This window comes from Balearica regulorum, chromosome 16 (assembly GCF_011004875.1).
Source record: "Balearica regulorum gibbericeps isolate bBalReg1 chromosome 16, bBalReg1.pri, whole genome shotgun sequence".
Classification (NCBI taxonomy): Eukaryota; Metazoa; Chordata; class Aves; order Gruiformes; family Gruidae; genus Balearica; species Balearica regulorum.
Window position 1 is genome coordinate 7,259,358 of NC_046199.1, and position 22,847 is coordinate 7,282,204.

The 22,847-nt window shown below is 37.2% G+C and overlaps 1 protein-coding gene and 1 long non-coding RNA gene across 17 annotated transcripts in view; one reads left to right on the forward strand and one right to left on the reverse strand.

Moving 5' to 3' along the window:
- The window catches only part of SULF2 (sulfatase 2), a 161,359-nt gene extending 161,022 nt beyond the window's left edge, over nt 1-337 (reverse strand). For 7 of the 16 annotated variants that reach the window (XM_075768823.1, XM_075768826.1, XM_075768822.1 and 4 more), the window contains exon 1: nt 138-336. The gene's annotated coding sequence lies outside the window, so the exon portion shown is untranslated. Of the gene's footprint in view, nt 1-137 lie in introns of all 16 variants that reach the window. The other 9 variants (XM_075768835.1, XM_075768833.1, XM_075768828.1 and 6 more) reach the window with 4 other exon arrangements.
- LOC142604154 (uncharacterized) lies at nt 137-17,703 on the forward strand. Its single transcript, XR_012838052.1, has 4 exons — nt 137-260; nt 2,410-2,607; nt 4,437-4,505; nt 17,604-17,703. It is a non-coding gene; the product is annotated as an uncharacterized LOC142604154 (long non-coding RNA).
- The last annotated feature ends 5,144 nt before the right edge of the window (nt 17,704-22,847 follow it).

A 22,847-nucleotide genomic window follows, 5' to 3' on the forward strand; every position in this document is an offset into this window, starting at 1 on the left:
AAGCCGGCAGCTCCGGCTCGCCCACCCCGAGCACACGCAGCAGCAGAGATAGCAGAGCCCTCCGGGCCTGCCGCCCCCACAGCCAGAACCCTCCCGGCGGCCCCAACCCGGCTGCGCACGGAGGCGGCGTTACTTACAGCACCCACCAGGCGGAAAACTCACAGGTGGCCCGGAGCCGCCGGCAATCAACGGCTGAGCGACGACCTCGGCCCCAGGAAGCCAGTCACCTCAGCACCAGCGCGGGAAGCGAGCAAACCGGGGTAGGGGCGCTGCGCTCCCGCCGCGCGGCCGCGCAGCTCCGGCCGCTGCTGTTGCCCTCCCGGCGCGGGGCCGGCTCCCTCCCGCCCTTCCTCCCGCCCGGCTCGCGCCGCCGGCCAATGCGGGCCGCGGCGAGGAGCCGGCTTTAACCATCTGTTGCGAGGCGCCTCCTCCAAGCGCTGCCGCCTCCCTTGTCGAGGGGTTCCCGCCCGAGCACCCCGCCGGGGAGGTGGGAAGCCAGGAGAGACCTTTAGAGCCCCCCTGAGGAGCTCTTTCCTCTCCGCACCCTCAGGGGCCGCGCGGCCGTTACCCGCCTCCCCTCCCCCGCTCACCTCAGGATCCCCGCCCCCTCAGGGCTCGCGCCCCTCACCTCAGCGCTCTCCTTTCCGCATCCTCTGCCCCTTTCCCCGCACAGCACCCCTCAGCTCCCTCCCTGGCGGGTGGGTGCCTTCCAGCAAGCCCCGCCGCCGCTGTGGGGTGAGAGAAGAGGAGCACGGCTGGGGGTGCCCTGAAAGCGCTGCGGCACCGCCCCAGGCAGCCCCCCCCGTTAGGAGTGCCAGGTGGGGCAGCGAGGGGTGTGTGTGTGTCAATCAGGGAAAAAGAAGTACATGTGGTGTCTACTCCTCCTCAGGTTGGTTGGGGTAAAGTCCTGACCTGATAAAACTTCTGTACTTCCCACTTAATAATCGGGGTTCTTCACATGGGGTGTCAGGAGGCCGGCGGTGGTATTGCACGGAGAAGTGTGCCTCAGCCTGCTTCAGTGGGCATAATCCAGGACTAAAATCTGTCTGTGTTTAGGCTTCTTAGACATCTCCTGTGGAGAAGCTATTCCAAAAGAGTCAAAAGTCTCTTTCACTATTTAGTGGTTTTGAGTTTCAGCTTTGTGCTTTCCTAATTTGAAGGGTTTTCCACGACCTTAAGGATAAGCCTAAGGATAGCACAGGGTCCTTTACTTTGGGTCCCTATCTCCATGCCAGGTCATAGTAGTTCCGATGTTTGCAGTGCATGCAAAAACTTTCCCAAAAACAGAGCGATAGTGCCTGTTTTTTTACTTCACTTTTTATATTAATAATTGTTACAGACCTCCCTGATCATGCTTTTTAATCAAGTCCCTACATTTTCAGTTGATTCTCCACAGAAAATCCAGGGAATGAGAAGCTAACTTTATTCCAACAGGCTCTGGGGTAATATTTTTATGAAGATATGTCAAGAAAATGATGCAAATTCTTTTCAACTTTCAACAACCTAAAGTTAACAAAATGGTCTTGAGATGCATGCTGTGGAAAGAAAAAAATAGATATTTATTGCTTGTGCTAACACAAGTTCTAAATTAATTTTTGTCACTTTTTGAAACTGTCACATTCTTATTTCTCTCCAGAGCAGTTTCATTAAATTATGGGTTTAAAACCAGAGTACGGACCAAATATGATTTGCAGGACTTGCATGACTTGAGATGTATTATAAGGCAAATTTTAAGGTTATCTTTTCTCATTGACATTTATGTTATCTGTAGCTGGGTAGTCATGTAATTAAATTAATAATAGGTCCTTTTCTTTTATTATAAAACAATACAATATCTGGAAATAAAGTCAACCACCTGTATTCCATACCAATGATTTATAAAATGGCTTGTAAATGGTACAATGTGTTATTCCAAATAGACACTTTCAAAGATGGGATACACTTTTACCCACTAGGAAGGCTTTATCTTTGCATTAAAGGATCTCAACACAGCTGAGATTTATCTTATTATTACAAAAAAGTCTCAAAAATACTAAAAATTAAATTATTTGGATTTTTCTAATGAGAATCCAGATGGATGACATTTTGCCCTCATGTATGCATGTGGAATGCCTATAAATCTGAAGGGAGAATTTGTCATTACAAGATATTTTTAAGGAATGGTTTCTGTGTAGTCATAATTGCTAGAATGACAAATTAGCTAGTGAATCTTCCATTCATCTTACAAAGCTATTCTCAAGCCTAAGTTATTCCCATATATATTCTAATCAAGGCTCATAATAATAATTTTGTGAGATATTGTTTCTATCATTACTACAAGGTTTTGTCTTACTACTCTAAGAATGTTGTTGTTATTGATTTTATTAATACATAGAAATTCCATCTAACATCTTAAACCCATTGTTGTAGGTACCAAATATATGCATAAAAAAGATGCTCTTCACTTGAGTGCTTTGCATGCCGTCATCATATACAGAAGTCAAACAAAGGATGGTTGGAAATAGAACAATCCCTAGGCAGACAAACAACTTGCCTCTGAAACAGTGAAAATATAAATAACTTGTTGAGTTGTACAAGAAATCTTAGCAGAATCTAAAACATATGCAGGTAAGTGGTGTCTCAGTCTACTGCTGTAATAAACACTGCTGTTAAATATAAAAACATAGTATTTGTCTATGAAGTCTTTTATTTCACAAGCAAAATTACTACTGTAAAGGCAGTTGCTTACCTTTTTTAAAATATATATTCTTTCCCCATTACAGTTTTTATTACTTATTTGTATATGACAAAGTCTGCATGTATACATCATCAGTATGTGTTGTATGTCATGAGTATGATTAGGGCAAGATTCAAATAGACCATCAACATGCCATCAATTCAGGGGTTTTCTTCTGTATTTTTACTTGCTACTATCTTGGTATGTGACCTTGGGCAATTTGCTGAACCTGCCTGTGAATCATTCTTTCATTTGTGACATCTAGGATACTCATACTTGAAGAAGTGCACTTTATTCGTAATAATATTTTGTGAATTTATGTATCTAAACTCATTAACTAGTAAATAACATCTTTGAATATAGGCATTCAATCATTATCCATCATAACAGTATTTTCTCCTGCTTCATTCTAAGCAGCATGTACTTTGCAGTCTATAGTGCTTAAAAAGAGATTTAAAAACTAGGCGGTATTTTTTGTCAAATATCATAGCAAACACCTTAAAATCATGAAAGATCCTGTGTGAAAGTCTTTTAGAGAATAAGACTATTTTTCTAACAAGTCAAGCAGCACATTAACAGTGTGTGCAGAGGTAAAGCTGCAAGCAATTATAGTTCAGGAGACCAAAGACAGGGAGAATGAACAGTTTTCCACGGAGTTCATGATAAAGAGCACTGTATCCCTGAAAAGCTTTATGTTTTCTTCATGAAAAAAGATTGCAGTGCCTAATTATAACAATTCAATGAGACTAGGGTTTGGTAACTCCAAGAAAACTATTCAAAAACTATTTTGGTGTGGTTTCCATGTGCAGCAGGTGTTCATCACAGCAATAAGCTCAAAAAACATCTCTTGCCATTCCCACACTATGTGTTTGCACTAAGAATTTTGGTTTTAGTGGGTGCTTTCAAGTCACTTCCAACAAGAGATTGTGTGTGCGTGGACATATAGTTACCCTGTAACTTTCTTCCCACATCTTTTCTTTATGCAAAGTTGAGTGAAATGTGATCTATTAGGCTGATGCTTTCAGTAGAGTTAAAAATATTGATATGCATTAGCGGCAATAATCAAATTTTTTAAATCCCTAATGTCTTAGAAGATCCATTAACCTTAATCAATCCAACACATTGTGCTTGCCAACTGCCCTTTTCCAAATAAAGATACATCAAGTTACATTAATAGCATCAGTAATTAAATACTAGTGTGAATGCGAAAACAAACCCTAAGATCCAAATAGTGCAAACTTGGGCCACTGATTTAGTTCCACATCTCGCAGCAGGCTATTCTCTGAAGTGAACCAGCCAAAACCATGAGAGTGGAACTCGGCCTGTGAGTGCAAAGACAAAGTTTGAATTTTAAACACCCCTCCCCCCCCCTTTTTTTTTTCCTTGTGAAATATGTTAAGTTCCCAGTGGAAAAAAAAAACTCAGGATTGAATAAACTAATCAGAAACATACCTTAGAGCCTTAGTCATAAAGAAGTTGCTTTGTTATAAAGACAAAGCAGATTTGTGGGAATGTTGCCACTTTTATAAACTGTTGAAAGCTGGAGGTTGTTTTATTTTGGTTTTGTGCCAGTCATGACTCAGGAACTGTTATAAAAATGAATGTGCCATTTCAAATGTTGCAAGACCTAGCCTAGATTTAGATAGTGTAGCATATTTACCTAACAAACAAATTAATCTTAGAAGCTGCAGAACTGAAACCCAGTTGGAATGTCACTTAGGTGCTGACACTACTGAGAAAACAAAAAACATGGACGGACAGTGCAAACCCCTGAAAATGCCAGCGGATGGTAAGTGAAATGTTATGTTTCTACCCCAAAGGGCCATGTCTTCCATTGGCAAACAACTGTATCTGTCAAGGGAAGGGGGGAAAAAAGAAAACAATAGCAACACAAGGTACAAGTGCATAAGGAAACACGTTTAAACTTCAGAAGATAAGAGAGTTTCTATTTGACTCCAAGATTAGTCTTTCTGTGTAAAGACATATCAAAACTGTGAGGTTTTGCATGTTCTTCGATAACTATGGTAATTGGTAACTGCAGTCTCATGTTTCCTATCCCCTTACTCAGAACACATTAAGGGGAATGGGTTGTAACTCCAGTGCTAACAGGGAAGTGTTCAGCAGCAACAACAATCTGTAGCTTCTAGAGCACTTTTCTGTTTCAAAGGGCTTTGCAAACATTGATTAATTAATCTGTTCTGTGTTCAGTTCTGGGGAAGCATGCAATCCTTCCACTAAACAGTTGAGCTTTGTTATGGCTTTTAAAGCCTGAACTGTGCTGTGGGGTCGGGTGAGTGAGCACGTGCAGAGGGGCAGTCCTGGAGTGATAGCTGCTGAAGGCATGCAGTTTGGGTAGCTACAAGGAACATGTTTAACAGTGGCTGTTAATCTTTTCCTTTCTTGAGATGCCAGATGATACACAGAGGTTAAAAAAGCCTCATCTCTTTCCACAAGTTAGGTTTCTTCTTTGAGGTGTTACACATAAAGGCAGGTTACTGTGCCGATACAAGGATCACAGTCATCAAGTTTCTTCTGCTACCCACACATGCTCACAAATTACTTCTCTTTTCTGGCTTTCCACATGTGCAAAAGCAAAACTTACTGTATTGGTTTCTACATTTAACCTAAAATGGATTTAATTTTAGTCATAATCCCTTTGTAATGTGAAGTTCCTCTTTTCAGTCCAATTCATCAAGATAGACCTATCTGGATGCGTTCACTTGCACTGACTGCCTTCACTGTAGATAAGAGTGGGACTCTGGCTTTGTACCTTCTACACCTTCTGTCTAAGAACACTGATCCCACCTTTGTCAGCTGGTAGCCTGAGTGATCTGAACGATATGTATCTAAAAGTTACCCTTCTAAGAGCCTGTTTACAACATCAGCTACTGGCAACTAAACCAAATTTCTTAATTTGAACCGCACAGTACACTCATTATGTACTCCAAGTATACATAGTTATAATGGAGCCCTGCCAATGATACTGCCTGAGTAATTGCAAATATTGCATGTCTGCTCTGATACAGTAGTGAATCTGGCATTAGATATTACAGAGCAGGTTTTTTTCAGGGTTTGAGTGGAAGACAGAGCCTAAGACACCTTAGCTAGACATTAGAAGATGTTATATTTTCTTTCCTATCTTCAGTAGCTTGAGGAAAAGTGTCTTAAGGAAGAGGAATACATGAAGTCATTTCAGTGGGGAAAGATGGAGCGAGAAAGAGCTTTATATAGTTTAGAAATCTCTGCCAAGTTGCTTGCTGTAGAAGCTTCTCAGACACACTTTGTAAGCAAAGACTCCTTGGACTCTAGCAGGGGACTGAACATTTTTGAAAAGATGTACAGCTTTACACTTCAGGACAGGGTTCACATTATTTACTGAGAAATGGCTGGCTGCTTGCCAAGCTGAAAAACACTCCCTTGCTAGCATTTCAGCTGAAGAAAAAAATGAGGTAAAATAAATACCTCAATATTACTCTATTACAGTGTTTAGACTTTAGCCTTCAGATGGAAAAATGAAATTTATTACAACAATAAATGACCCCCTAAAGATCTAAAAACTGCCAGGGCACTCTGTCTCTTCCTTTCTAATGAAGCTTTGCAATTTCACTAAAGTCAGGAAGTTGTGATTGTACCAATAGATCATGCCTGTGCATACATTTGCAATGTGTATAGAGGAGTGACGTGCTTTAATTGTATTTTTAATGGGAAAGATCAAATAATTCCATAAAATATACTACAGGTCTCATGATTGATGATTTCATTTTGAACAAGGCAAATTAAAAATGAGACTGAGAGCACAGGGAATCTGTGACATTACTCACCGTTGCATATACAGATTTATTCATAGATCTTATACTTACATTTGGTATGGGTTGAATGTGCATGTGGCACCTTTTCTGGTTGCAAGTTCATGAATGTCTCCCGTTATTTGTATATTGCTGAAGTAATGCCAATCAACAAAAAGGTAATTTCTGCATTCTTAAAAAATGCTTGAGGAATTGAACATGGTTATCACTGGGAGTTTTTTCTTACGGTATCTGGAAATTGTATTTCACATATACAATGCTACTGCAGGTACACTTGTATATTGACCAGTAGATCTGTAATTTGCAGATGAAGAACAGAAAGATATGTACTCTTTGAGACTTTGAGTCAGTTCGGAGTTTCACTCTTCACCAGCACCAAGCACTGGTCTGCTACTATCTTCAATCGCACAGGTTAATTCGCAAGCTGTATTTAAACATTTTCTTCATGCTTCCTGTTTGAGATCTAAGATATAATAAACAGTGTAGCTATAGGCTAGGCAACATAGGCATATGTTCATAGATACTAAAAAAAAGCAGGAACTGTTGTGACAGCTTAACTTGATCTTCTGGCATCTAGATTTTCTGGTTATACAGCAAATCTTTCAAGCTTCACTGGTTACCACTGGCTCTACTATGATAACTATACAATACCACAGATATTGTTAGGCAGTATCTTTCTTACATGTGCCGTGTGTGTTTCTATGTATTGAGTCTTAAAATCAAACACTCCCTGACCTTTGGGACGTGCTGTTTGAACCGCAGTCACACCTGGATTTAGCTGCTAGCCTTTACTACTTAAAAATCTCTAACAGAACTGCCATTTTCCTTTTTTGACTTAATATCTGCACTCAAACCAGACCTGCATGTGTGAGATACATGTCAGTATATATGAAGCCATATTTGGAATCTCCAGGGTCTCAAGGGTAGTTACTTGAAGATATTTGCTTATGGTAGGGAACAGACAATATAAGCAAAAGCGGAATTTCTTTTGGACTTTTCTCAAATATACTGAATACACAAAATACTGAATACTGAATATACTCAAATACTGTGAAATACACAAAAATACTGAATACTGAATATACTCAAATACACACACTGAATGTGTGTGTGTATATATATGTATATATACTGTCTTTATGTTGTAAATTTGTATATAGGTAACTGTTTTCCTGGGACAATGAGTGTCTGTATGAACATGTCTTTTATTGAAGGATGGGCAAGTGTCAGGCTGAAGTCAAACAGCTTTAGATACAAGTTGGATTGCCAAGCGTAAACCAGGTATCTGGCACAAATGAGACGTCACAATAACACATCCTTTTTTGCACATACCCTTTCTTTAGGTAGAAAGCCAGTGTACAGTCCCATGCTGCGCTCTTCTTGCTGCTTGGCATGTTGATACAAAGCATCAGAAATAATAAACGATTTCAATAGTTTTCTTGTTACATAAAGAAATTCTGATTAAAGACATTTCTGCTCCCATGACAGTGACATCACATGCTGCAACCCCTAATTGTATGAATCCTCAGGTTTTGCCTTTCAGTTTTATACTGGCAGAGTAGAGAAAGCTGAATATGTATATGAAGGGACTGAGCTGTGCAGCTTCTAGGAAGCAGGAGTAGCAAATGAGAAACCCACCCAGAGGTTTTAATTATGTGGTTCTTGTGAAAGAAACTACATTGTGGGATAAATGCCCAGGCCATTGTTTGGTTTTTAACCCATGCCTCACTTAGATGAAATCTAACCCAAGTAGTTTGAAATTTCCCAGAGTGATAAATAGTTTTGGTTTTTGCAAAAGGATCAAAGTTTTGTCTGGAAAATCCATTGCAGCAGAGGTCTTTTTTATTAAACAGATTTTACCAGATAGGATCCTTTTTCAATATATGGGGTGTATATATATGTATATCAAATATACAAATCCTTATATCCCCAAAAGTTATATAGCAAAAGTTAGTTTAATATGCCTAACACAGCAGCTGTATGGATCGTGATCTTTACAGGCAGAATGTAAACTTAAACATTTATCATTTTTTGTAATAACATTTATTTCTATGCTGTGATGGTATAACTAAGAATAACTGCAGAAAATATAAAATTGGCGCATGCTGTTTGCAAGCTAGATCTGTATGGAAACTGAGCCCTCACAAGACAAATGCTTTGAAATCCACACATTCAAGTTTGGCCCTAAAATACATAAATCATGGTGTTCTGGCTACTGAATCATATAAGACAATGAGCAAATGCAATACAAAGAGATCATAAAGAGTAACATTATCTAAATCAGTAAGGATTTAGAAAGAAAATTCAAATTAAATCCTGCCATTGGGTGAGTGGATTCATTTCTGGGTTTGATTTTTCTGAGTTGTGACATGTTTGTGATGCTTTCTTGAAATTTTTTTAGCATAAATGACAAGTCATAATACTTCTTAAATGAAACATTTTCATTTGTGACAGATAATTTTTCAGGAAAATTGCATGTAGGAAAACATAATTAAAAGATTCCCAATCCATTTTCTATGTTATTCCTACTGAGAGCTAGTTATTATTTGAACTTTCATCCCACTGCCTGACCATGCTGGTTATATGTTTATTTAACCTATTTCTTAGTACAGTGCATGAGAGAACTGAATATGAAAAATTGCTTATAAGTCATATTACATTCTTTTTAGTTGCATCTGTTGTATTTCTCACTTTATGATTGCAACAGACAAAAATTACTCTGGACAAAAACGAATAGACACACATAAATAAATCACCCATTCTATATTTCCTTCCGTATCATTGTAAAACTCAAAAGTCAGCTCTCCATTTTTATCAATTGTTGTTAAAATGAGGCTGCATTGGGGGTTTCTGAGAACTGTGGTCAGCTGACCTAGTTGTAAAATGGAAAATATACATTATGTCTGATTGCATATGTATTTTTAGATTACTCTATTATTTGAAGAATGAATATAAAAGTCAGTCCCCCTGTTTTTTTTGTGCAACGCATGGTATGCCCTTTTAATGTTGGGTAATACAGAGTAATACATTTGAAGCATAATCTAAAAGTTTTGACAGATGACATTTCAGATTTTCTGGAAAAGAGCAACACAGATAGCAGTAGTGACTGTTGGTTTTAGGTCTACTTCACTCTAGAGTTCATATGTCTTATCTTCCAGTTACTCTGTTATTTGCAGCTCTATGATTTATGTATTTATCTGAATATAGTCTTTTGATAGTGACAAAAGGCGCGGTATAACTAACTGCCAAAAATCTCCTAGGGGCTTTTCCTCAGTTTTGCCAGGACATTTAAGACTTGGTCAATCCAATCAAACTCTATTAGTTTAATTTCCATCTTGCTTATTCCTTATAATAAAGTCATGTTCTTTATATCTCAGATAAGGTTAAAGGAGAAATCCCAATTGTACTAAAGACAACTGGGATATTCTGCTGGTGAACTTGTGCGTGTTGTTCTATTTTGGAAGAATAAAATTTTGTCTAGGATTTTAATTTCTTTCTCTTGCCTCCCCAAGTTTTTGTTTATCTCCAGTATGCAACAAGATCCTTTTATTGTTCACAAATTTATCCTGCTGTATAAAAAATAAACACACGGGCTAGCATCATAATCAGAGAAATCCACGTGTGTTTTATTTGTGACCTGTAAAAATCATCAGACTCCTTTAGGTCTTCCCTGGAGACATCACTTTCTGATGCTTTAAAGGAGTTTAGGCACTTTTTCTTTCGGAGTAGTGATGATTTTATTTGCAATGGATTTATTTGGACACAACATGTTCCATTTTACTCATTCATTCTAACCTCAATAGGCACCTGTTGATTTGAGAGACAGTGAAAAAGCATAGAATACAAAATTCAGTATGAAAAGAATGGCATGGGAAGACAAAAGAGGAGCAAAATATGAATGAGGGGGACAAAAATAAGGAAGTCTGTTAATAGAAATAGAATCTTTAAATTTGCTTATTCCTTTCCTACCATTACCTACATTTATATAAGGTCACTGCAAACTGCGAATGAAGAGCTAAATGATAACATTTCTCCTTACATTGAATTGGTGGTGGAAAATTAAGCTCCAGATAAATTGCTGAATATGGGACTCAATCTTTTACCAGCCTGTTTTTTGGCAAGGGTCTGCTATAGGTACTAACTGCCATAAGATTGACTTTAGTAGGGAAAAAAAAAATGTAGCCGTATCCTGGACTGTGTGCTGCCTGTTTGGCACTAAAAGGATCTATAAAGCTTTCCTGAGTTGGCAACTGAGATTTCTGCTGCAAGAGGGAATCCCTGGCTGAGGTAGAGCTGGCTTACAGCCACCTTGGCTTCCATCTCTGCCAACTGGTATTAAGAAAGAGATCTGGAATATTGTCCTTCAAAATTGAAACTCCCATACAAACACAGAGACTTGCATTTAATGTTTTTTTAACTAGGTTTGAATCTTCATGGCTTGTCTCCCTTTGCATGCATCCTAAGCATGTATTTATATACTGTGCATATAAAAGAACCCTTTCAGCAGAGTTGTGATTTTGCAGCATTTAATAGGTTAAATTTCATTAGAGTATTTATCTTTTCTTTTTGTGAAGGATTGTTTCTCCCTTTGTGTGAATGTTTGACTATTACTATGAAGAAACTATGTACATTTCTTTTGGGAAAACTCATGCTGACTCCAGGTAGAAACTTGTTCTAGTTTCTAGTTCCTTTTCCAAGCCCTATCCATCTTAATATTTTATTCATAATAACTGTAGTCTATTACAAAATGTTGATTGAGACCTAATGAAGAGTAAGTAGGTTTGGTTTGGGTTTTTTAATAATAGAGATTTAATGACAAATTCAAATTCCTTTATTTTGAACCCATAACATGGTATCTGAGCCCACAAAGATACAAAATAATAATCTTAACATCTTTAGGTTAGGTGTATGATCTAGAAACACATAAAACAGACAAAAACCAAAGAGCTTTGTTTTAAAAATATAAGTACCAAACCTTCCACTTGTATTATTAATATCTTATGTAAGGAGCTGAAAGCACATTAGAGTTTGTGAGTGTACTACGACTTATGTAAAGGGAGTCATCGTTACAACAGATAACGTATAGAAGATTGCAACAACCAGTTACATAACAGTGTGTAATTTATCCTTTACAACAGCTTCCTGTTTTGGTTTGTTATCTTGCAATAAATATAGTTTTGTTTTAAATCCTCTTTGATATTTTGAACCTGAAAAACATTGAGTACTTTTATTTTACCAGCAGCAGTCAACCTGAGTATATGCAGACAAACTGTTATGTGACTGTTAAGTTACCGCAGGTAATGAGTTTGAGAATTTCAAGTGTTTGTGTGTGTTTGTCATTGAAATTCAGAAGACATTTTGGAGGTGGCATTTTCAACTACCAGACGTTGTGAAAGATGTCGTCTTTGTAAGTGTAAACCTGTGCCCCTCCAGCAAGGAGACAGCAATGGAGAGAATTCCCAACTTTAGATGACCCCCCAAAAAAGAGCTCTCTAAACCATTTTTCTAAACTACACTTCTTTTCTAGAATAATACATTCCTCAAAAAGAACCATAATTTAAACAGCCTCCAGGTTTCACCCATCATCCTGGTGTCGTATCAAGACCCACTTCACCTCCATGGGGCTGTTCAGTAGTGACTCTACATCAAGGTGTTAGAACCACCCTAAGAATTTTCCTGACGGTACAGCATTGGCACTGTAGTAGCACTAGAGCTAAATTTGATCAGTGCAGGTACGGTAGAGATGAATTTCAGTTCAAACAATTTCACTTGGAATTATTAGCTTTTTTTGTCAGAGTTGAGCCCATGGCATTACTGTATTCTATCCTAGCTTGTAGGTTAGTGGTTTACCACTAATCTTTCAGTATCCTCAGCTGAGCCATTTAATTACACTTCTTGCTCCCTGATGGCCTGTCTGGCTGACTGTTGAGAATGGACTTGCATATTAGTGTCTTATGTTCTATAAATATCTTATGATGTTATTACGTTGTAACATGGATAAACTAATTTGTTCTGTAGATTTATCTACTCTCAAAGACAGAAAGGTTGAGGCATATTATACCATGAGATGTTTGGGCTAGATCCTCAGTTCCTGAATGCATGTAGCTCCGTTTGTGCAACATACCTTTTCCTGTTCTATGTTGGGTTTTTTTTCTATTCCACCTTAAATTTAGACACTGGTAATGTTATTGCTTATGATTTGGGCTTTGATGTATTCTGGTAACAGAGGTGAAAAATTTCTTCACTTCTTACCAATCCCTGAGGCATCTTATCCTTAATGACATGTTGAGTGAAAACCAAAGTGCCAAGGACCACATCTGGATGTTGTAGAAGATAGAAATCTTTTAGAGGTATCAGTCTAGAGTAATTTTGTAGCAGAGCCATAGGGCAGGAGAAAGGAGTGCTCCTGTATAGAAATACTCATTTAAAAAAGCAAGACATTTGGACTTCTTGTATTTAGCGTTTTAGAACTTTGATAATTATCTCCAAGTACAGGAACAACCATATTCTGCAATTAACCTGGACAACACTTTATGCAGAGAACTCCTTGTAACCCTGGCTAAAGCTAATATGGCCCATTTCCAGCTCCTTAGTGGAAGGCTTCTTAGTGTTCACTATAGGTATTTTTGTACTTTATTGGGTTTTGTACTGGTCCAAATTTTAAAAATCATTACATATTAATTGTGGGCATAGATAAACTTCTAATTAACTGGTCAAAACCTGTAGAAACCTGTAGAAAAAAGAGGAGCAATGGTAAGTTTTTCCTTTATATTGCCTTCTGTCTTTCACATAAAGACATGACCTACTCTTTAATATCTCCTGTCAGTCTTTTGAATTAAAGATATCTTTGTAGTTTTAAGGTGATTTTAAATGCCCCAATCTCTTAAAACATTTATCATTAACATTCCAGCCAAATAGTCATCTTTGTGATTAAAATAGTTTAAAATATTGTCTAATGGACCAGAAGGGTAACTTCACTGTGCTTTTAATCTTTGTCAAGTTTTTATACTCTGTGTATTAGTCTTTGCACTTACACAGCCAGAAGCCTGTTATATTCCTTTTGCAGAGCTGTTTGATTGAGAAGAAATGAAAATGAAAGGGAGAGATTGAATTTTTGGATTAATACTAGCTACAGATCATCTGTGTGGATTAAAAAAAATCCTGATATGTGGGTCAAGAGGTTGGGAATGAGATATGGAATTGTTCATATGAGGCTGTAAGATCAAATCAGTTTGACCCAAGCTGGTTACCTCCAATGATTGTTACTACTTGGTAATCTTTGGGAAACAAGGTAATGGGAAAATGACTATATAATAAAGAGCTGAACCAAGCTATCTCTGCACTTCTTGTGTTCTGTTTCCAAGGAAAAAATATTGTATGTCAGGGATGTCGCAAGAGCTTACTGAACTCCAGTGTTCACAATGGCCAAAATGTTGTTGAGCAGACAACATATATGCTAATTAGATTTTGTATACGGAATATGAACCCATTTCCAAAAAAGTACCTGTTTAAGTAGAATCATAAATTCAGATTTTTAAAAATCTGTAATGAAAGTATGTATTTGGTATGCTTGATACAGAAGAGTACAGGAATATTTATTTGCTGATCAAATATCAGCTTTTATTGGGAAAATATGTATTTACATTTGTAATTACTTTGATGTAAGTGTTTTTCCTGGACGAGTCCAAGACAGATTTTCAGTTTCTTCAAATATTTAGATTTATAACATTTGTTTGTAAATTACCACCAACTTCATAATAGGAAAGATAAAAAGCACAAGTGAATCTTGTGTGTACATCCTTTTGTCAAAAACTCTGTATAAGTTTAAAAAGCAGCTAATGCAGTGCAAGAGCTACAAGAGGAGTGGATGACATCATTGTGCTGGAAAAAATTTTGAGAAATGAGACTTTATACCTTTGCATGAAAACATCAAAGGATAGAGATGATGATGAATGCTAAACAGGTTTCAGGTTTATTTGATTATATTTGTGACTTTTTCAAATTTCTTTAAAAATGTGCTGAGTTTTGCTGTTTTGCTAGCAGTTCAAGACCAAATAACCATGGTTTAATTGTAGGCTTTGTTGTTGCTGTTCTAGTGACTTGGTGCAGAGGCATTTACCAATCGAAGGTTTGAAATTAACTTTAAAATGCAAAAAAGACAGTTTAACCCAGGGAAAAGGAGCCTGTAAGCATATTTTCTAACATAAAAGGAATGTTAGGATCTGAATCATATTGGGAAGATGGTTAAATGTCTAGAAAGAAATTGCCAGATATGATGTTATGCAGCTTGAAACTCTTCTGGAATTTATTTCAAAGGATCCATTTTCTGTAGCATTATTTTTTTGAGAGATTTTTTTATGTCAGTGATTTACTTTAGTTTATAACACTAAATTACAATTTAACACTTTACGAACATGAGCAGAAATACTATGACTAACATTATGGTTTATAACATAAAAAGTTTATGCAGTATTGCGAAGACACATGAATTATTATCCTTGATCTGTTGTTTACTCATCATTCCTTTCACTAGCCTTTAAATCAAATCCCTCAGATCTAACCTCTTTATCTCCCACCCCCCCAAATCATGACAATATGTTCCAGCTATCATCCCAGATGTGTGCAGTACTCAGAAATTAAACTGTAACATTTTGGATTGTTGCCATAAAATAATGTCAGACTTCAGGATGAAGATTCTTTATAATTTTGAAAACAAAACAAACCTGAGAATTTCACGATTGGATCTTCCAATTTGGCCCCAACACCTGATTAAGTTACCACATATTCAAACCATATTGTTGATTTCTCTACTTGATTGTTATCTTCTTGGACCAAGAATCTTTTGTTGTTATATGCCTGTATAATGTTCAGCATAATACCAGCTGCATACCATTCTGCTCAGATAATGTAATGAATTTTTTTATCTGTTCATCTTTTTCTATGTGAAAAGTGGAAACATGGATCATAACCTGTGTCTGCTAGCAAAAAACCCCTAAACCCTCAACAGTAACATCTTGTTTATAACTTTACATGGCCCAGAGCATAGAAGTTAAGATTGAAATGGCAAGAAGAAACTGGATCTTGGCTGATGACAATAAAAGACCTGGCATGCCAAGCTGTAGCTGTGCTAAAAATCTGAGTGATATTCCTTCTTGCTCTGCAAGGTGCTACCTTTGTAGAATACATTGCCAGTAGGATACTAGCACTCTCCCAGTTGTGGCTTCTCCTTTAATATTTTCATTTTTTTATTTCAAAGGAAGTGAAGCTTCCACCTATTTACCCATACTCAGAGTTTTCTTGCCTATGTATTGCCGCAAAGTCTATGTTGCCTACTGACAGGTGTCCCCCACAATACTGTGTGCCATCTAGGTCAGTTTTTGTTGATTGATCTCATTCCTCTCTTTGGAATGATCCTTGTGAGTGCTGAAATTTGTCCTATTGCATTGTATGCTGTTGAATCACATTGTAACTTGTAGCAAAAAAAAAAGAAAAGAAAATGTATGTCTGCAGCTGAGGTTTCAGTGTCTTTAACATTTGCATTTATGATAAAGTTTATAGACCATGCTGTGTGTATATGTAGTATATTGGACAGATTCATTCCCTAAATCAATAGGTAAATTGAAAAACTCAGTGTGAGACTATCAAGCTATACTTCATACTACAGCTTAATTTGTTATGATGTATGATCAGAAGAGTAAGCTTTGAAGAACTGCTTGGCTTTTGCTATTGTTAACTGATAAATATTACCCAATGCAGTTAAATATTTTGTTCTACTTAGAATCAAATGCTGGTATTTCTGCCCCTTTCTGTATCAGTGGCCAAGATGAAGCTGTCTCACCTGAATTCCTTATCTTTGCTTTCTGTTAAAAAGTTCGAAAAGAAGTTCTATCCCTTGTGCAATACCAGCTGTTATAAGTTCTTATAGTTTAAGAAACAGCAGTAACTCTTTCCTTACTAATTTAAGGTATTTTCACTGTATCAATGACACATTACATTAAGTGATTTGAAAATGTGTGGCATCTTAAAGTCTTTCACAAGTTTATTATTTTCATTTTGTGGGTGAAGCTTCAGCTGGTACAGTCAGCAGGGCTGCCAAAAGGGCTATGTTGCTTCTTGTTTTTTCTGAAATATTTTTACTTTTACTTTATAGTCTTAATGGCTTTCAAAATATCTTCTGAAGTAGCAGGCTCTTTTGTGGCCTCCTCCTTAAGCTGTTGTACAGTAGATTTGCTCTATAGGATTATACATCACAGATCAAATTCTCAAGAAATTTATGTTACTGCTAAAATATGATTAATTTTACATTTTTCATACATCATTGGCTTCATCATTGCACAAAAAGTGATGTCACCTATGTAATTTATTATATTCTCCTTGCTCAGTGCCTGGATTTTTCAGTTGATATGTCTGGGAATAGTTAACATATTAGAGACTGCTGTCATATTTGGCTGCTATTGGACAAATCAGGTATTTTTCCAGCTTTTCAGCAGAGGTAATTAATCTGTATGGAGTGCAATGTTGCTAGCTTTAGCACCTGAGCTCATTGAAGCATTTCTGCAGTTGTGTGTTGTATTACGGTGACATTCATTCAGGAAGGCATTTTGTTGTGAAACTAAAACCAGTTTCCTCACAGGATTAAAGTAATGTTCTCAGTCATGATTTAAGGAATGTGAGGGAATTCATGTACAGTGTTGTGAAAATTCTGACACATGCTATATTTTGCCCTTTATATTGTCTAGTATAATGAGGTCACAACTTCCATCATAATATTAATAAATGTAAGATTTTACTAAAATAGAGGTAATATGTGCAACTATAACAAAATATGTATTACTGACCATAAGGTTTTGAGTTGATTTCCAAGTTAGAAAAATGGGTGATTAGTGCAACATTACCATACATGTCAGTAGATGTGAAACTTACACTGCTCATAGTGGATTTTTATCAAACTCAGAGTGCAGAATAAAAATTTTATAAACAAATGGAAATTACAGCCCAGACTGTGATTTCTATGGCCAGTCATGTTTGGTTTTGTTTGATAGAGCTGCTAAGAAATCCCTTAACTGATGACTCCGGTTCAGGGTCCATTGGGTTACTTCATTGGAAAGAAACTGCAAGGATGGACCTCATAACCTCTGCTACAAATGAAGGCAGTATGCTGTCATCTTTTCCAAAGAGCAGAATTTCTGTGTGTGACTCTGTTGCTTCATCTTGTCTTTCAGAGAGAAAACATTTGATTCTAACATTGAGTGTACCTTAAAATAGGCCTGCAAGTCATCACAAAGAAATTCAGAATATTCAGGAATGATTACTCGGTTCACTTATACACACACAAATACACACATATCTTGTATGTATATTATGCATACATTATTTTTTTATATATACTTAACTGAACTATTTGAATCAGACATTGCATATTTGAGAAGAATTGTTCCCTTCTCTATTGAGAAAGGCAGAAGTGTTAGTCGAAGTGTTCTGTAGGATGTGAACACATATTGTAAGACATATGCTGGGCACTATATCATTATATCCTTGTTTCTTTGTCTTGAGAACTCATTTGTGAATGCTTCTCTGATGATTACTTTTTTCATTACATCTTTCTGGACATTGAAAAGAAGATATAACTGGAGACTGACAATTCAACAATCATTAGGTCCAGATTCTGGCCAGTCTGGAGTGTCAAAATATCTCCAAATGAAAGCAGGAACAGCAAGTAGTTAGTAGATTTATAGCGATCTGATGTGCCTTAGAGCTAGACAATTTTTCAGCAGTTCCCAGTGTTCAGGGCAATTAACTTCACATCTTCTCATCTCGACATCTCCTTTGCTCAGAAACCATTGGGAGCCTTTGTATTGTTGCTCTAATGGAATTCAGGTATTCTCCTTCTTTCCCTTGCACCTCAACTCTGTGTCACCAGCATGGCCACAGGCAGAAGTTGTGGTGGATGTAGATGCTCTTCAAAAGGTCATTCCATTTCTACTGCTTGATCATTCTTTCTGCTTCTTTTAGGGCTCAGTCACTATGGGTTAGAGCATGAGTCCTCCTCTGTTCTTTGCTGCTTTCTCCATGCCTTTCTAGTCATACACTTACCTACTACCCTGACAATTGACCTTCTGCTCTGATACACATAGTTCCAAAATTAAGCCTTTCTGCTATTTTTACCCTAGCTATAACCTGATTGGCAATATCATGCCATCAAAGAGGTAATACAATGCCAAAATTCTTGCAGTATTCTATCAATCCCAAGTACCCTTTACACTGTGAAATAAATGAGTGAGCAGCATCTCTCTGCATCAGTCTGTGTGTGATTACCAAGAAGAGTTAATGCAGTATTTTCTTTTCCCTATAGGATGCCAGTGATCTCTGTTTCACATAAGTATCCTCTAGGGAATGTTGCTGTTTAAACCACAGCCTCAGACTGGAAAAGTGACAAGGGTATGTATAGGAGCTCTGGGTTTGATTCCCAAAGGGTATGGTTGTCATCGTTAAGGCTACTGATTATATGCCTTTTTCTTTCAGATTTCTATTCATAACCACGGCATTCACTCTCTATTTGTCTGGCATTTTTAGTATTTGAGAGGAACACAGAAACTATAGAAAGTCTTGCAATTATTGTGTGTCAAAAGTCAGTTTTAGATATGCAGTCTGAATTTTAAAATGCATTGTATCACTGAGCAAATTATTTGCTAAATGTCATGAGCTAAGTCCTTAATTAAAGTCTGAGCAATTCTATCTGTTGGTGCTAAGGACTTGCCTCAGTGGTGGCTCTAGCTGTGATATCTAGAAAGATAACCTATTTACTTGGGGTGGTGCTTCCATCTGTGTTTTAGAGAGTAAGACGTGATTGCTACTCTAGCTTAGAAAGATTTGCATTTGTAACCAAAACACTGTGTTTTAGAGGTGATCTACAAGTAATCAGATACACTTGCTATATCCAGCTGAGCCTGTAAGTTCTGCCTAATTGCAATAAGAAAATAGAAAGAAAATTTAAAAGTTACCTGCAGGGTATCAAAGTGACTGGAAGATATAGTAGTCACAGTGCATAAAAGCCTGATAAATTACTTGTTGAGTTGCACATACTAGGTTTAAACTAATATGTCTGGTAGCTTTTATGGTCTTCCACACAGGAAATGTAATAAGAGGTAACTCTTAATACAAAGAATAGTATAATAGTATGTGGTACCTCAGAATGCTATGGCTCTGTTGTGTTAGACTCACTGGGGACAGCTGATTAGGAAAGATCCTACCCAAATTAATGTTCTAACTCAGTAAATGAGGCCAACAAAAATTAGGGTACATGAAATAATAATTTAAGAGAGTGTCATGTGATTCAAGCAAGTTGACCAGCAACAGATAGAGTCTCTCTTTGTCAGAGACAGGAACTGAACACTGGCTTTATTGTTCCATGTTTTATTTTTCTAAAGAATTGTTGTATCACATGTTAACAGGAGAAACCAAACCTGCATCTTTAGGGGACTGGAGCATCTCTCATATGAAGAAAGGATGAGAGAGCTGGATCTGTTTAGTCTGGAGAAGAGAAGACTGAGAGGGGATCTTATCAACGCTTATAAATATCTAAAGGGTGGATGTCTAGAGGAAGGGGCCAGACTCTTCTCAATGATGCCCAGCAACAGGACAAGGGGCAATGGGCACAAACTGGAACATAGTAAGTTCCATCTGAACATGAGAAAAAACTTCTTTAGTCTGAGGGTGACAGAGCACTGAAACAGGTTGCCCAGAGAGCTTGTGGAATCTCCTCTGGAGATATTCAAAACCTGCCTGGATGCAATCCTGTGCAACCTGCTCTAGATGATCCTGCTCTAGCAGGGGATTTGGACTAGATGATCTCTAGAGGTCCCTTCCAAGCCCACCCAATCTGTGAATCCATTAATCTTCTTATGGAGATTTTTGATTTGTTTAGGTAGAAGTGAAACACATTATGAAAGGGACTTTAAAGGTAAATGGTGCAGTTCTTGGTAGTCACACAATGTGTTTGATCTTGGGTTCATGAACGAGGATTTACATGAAGAGGTGTCACAGGTATTTAGAATTACCTCTAGAGATGTGAGACTGCTGAGCTATGGGAAGTCAAGTGAGTAAGTTTGAAAGATGGGAAAAGCATATTTACTGCTGTACTGTTTTGTTTTGTTTTGTTTTCCTGAGGTCTATTTTAAATGGTAGAAAGGATTCATGCATATTTAGTCCTTGTTAGCTCTAGTTCATTAAAGTTCTTCTGTTGCCAGACAATGATCAGTGATTTGTCCAAAGGCAACAATACACAGACAGTGAGATGGGGAGGATGCCGAGAGATACTGATGGGTACCAGCAGCTGTTTCATACTGGAGGTTTATGTTAATAATTCTTTACATCTGCAACAATCATTCCAATTATGCAAAAAGTGTGAAATGCACAATTACTCATTAAGTAGACATTTGGCACCGATTCTTGTGGTGCTGATTGATGACAACAACTTTAAATCAGATTTCATGGTTTTTTCCAGAGTAAATCACTAATCCCTTTGAATAGCATAGAGGGCCAGGATGTTTAATGGGAGAAGTGTCTTAAAGAGGCAACAGGCAAGAGTGAAACAAAGCATTTGTAGCTTTCCTGATTTTTTAAGATGTTTTTCACTCTTAGTGAAGCAATAGTTCTTTAGTCAGTCTTATTTCTTTGTATCCTTCAGTAGCTAGTAATTAAAATACTACGTTACAGTCTGCAGGTGTAAATTGATAACATTGTAATGCAGTCAGTGGAACTAAGGTAGTATATGCTACCCGAAGTTTTGGCCTATTAAAACTAAAATTTCCATATATTCCTGCCTCTTGACTAAAATGGCTGGTTTTATGAGGCACTCCTGCTAAAATGTATTTTTTCTTTGGGTTTCATACACAGTAGAAGGAAGACTTTGAATATGAAGTATGTTAGAACTCTGAAAACTCATATAGAAAGCACTAGTTTCACAGTGCAATTTGTTTTACCTGATAAGTAGAAAATAAAACAAAACCACCTGAGTTACCAGGCTTTTTTAGTCCTGTGAAAGGGGTGTGTGGGAAAAGACACAGGGAGTAAGAGTTAAACCATAACTCAAAGCAGGTTAAGATTCCTAGAAATTGTGCAACTTCAGAACACTTCATCTTTGTGAAGTTCTGGAACATTTGAGCAAATATAATTTTGCAAATGGAGCCATATTTAACATATAAGTAATAGCGATATTGGTATGGGAGACTTGGATAGTGAAAACAGACTTAGGGATTTTTTTCTTTTTACAAATATTTTGGCAAATTCATATCTGCTAAGATACCTTTTCAAATTGACTTGTTTTAAAAGAACTTTGTCATAGGTAAAGGAAGAAGAAAAATGAGTGAAAAAACATGTTAGACTGATAACTAGACACAGATTTTGTGCTGTTTGTCATTATCAATAGGAAGTCCAAGAATTCTGTGATCTCTGAGGAAAAAAAGAAATGCATTTCTATCAGATAAGTCTATCAGATTTGCGACCAAGTCCTATTGGTAATACGGCATATTTTCTTTCGTGAAGAAAAAATGGAGAAAAGGTTTTTCATGTAACATTTCTTGAAGTAATATCAGTGTATATAGCAAACACCAATCTATTTATGTCATAACACTCTAAATTGTAACATTCTGAACTTGTAAGTAGAGACCATGATGTACAGAAGACTCAGGAAACTTTGATATGTAGACTTTGGGATTTTAGTATTTCTATCTCCTTTTCTTTCTTCCTTGCTTGCTTTCATTCATTAATTTCTTTTATCTCTCTTTCTCTCTCTTTTTCATCTTTTTGTCTGTCTTTCTGGAAATAGTTATCTTTTTTTTGTCAGTTCATGCTGGCACTGGACTATGAAACCTCCAGGCAGTAGGCTGAACTGACGTTTATGACTGCCTCATCAAAGTTCTGGCATGTACTGTTGTTTTGCATGTTAATAAAAGACAGATTATATTGGTCACTCTTTTACTGCATGTAGTCTGGAGAAAGCTACATGGTACAGAGTCTGATCTGCAGGAAGAGTACATCAGTACTGAAGTGCAGAAATATTATGAAGTTTAAAAAAAAAATAATTAGAACTGTTATATTCTGTAAATGTCATGGTGCCTGTTTCTTCACCTGTCTTTTCTGCTGCCCTGTTGAGGAGCTGAGATGCACACAATAAGCAGAAAATCTGAGTAAGTAAATAATCAACCTAATGTAGTTTTTCTATCTGTGTATTTCTAGACTTATAGATTACCTGCCAGTTAATGCTACTGCATGTAGATCCTTTTGTGCAGCTATTCTAATGTGATTGAAGAGTAGAAAAGCTGCTA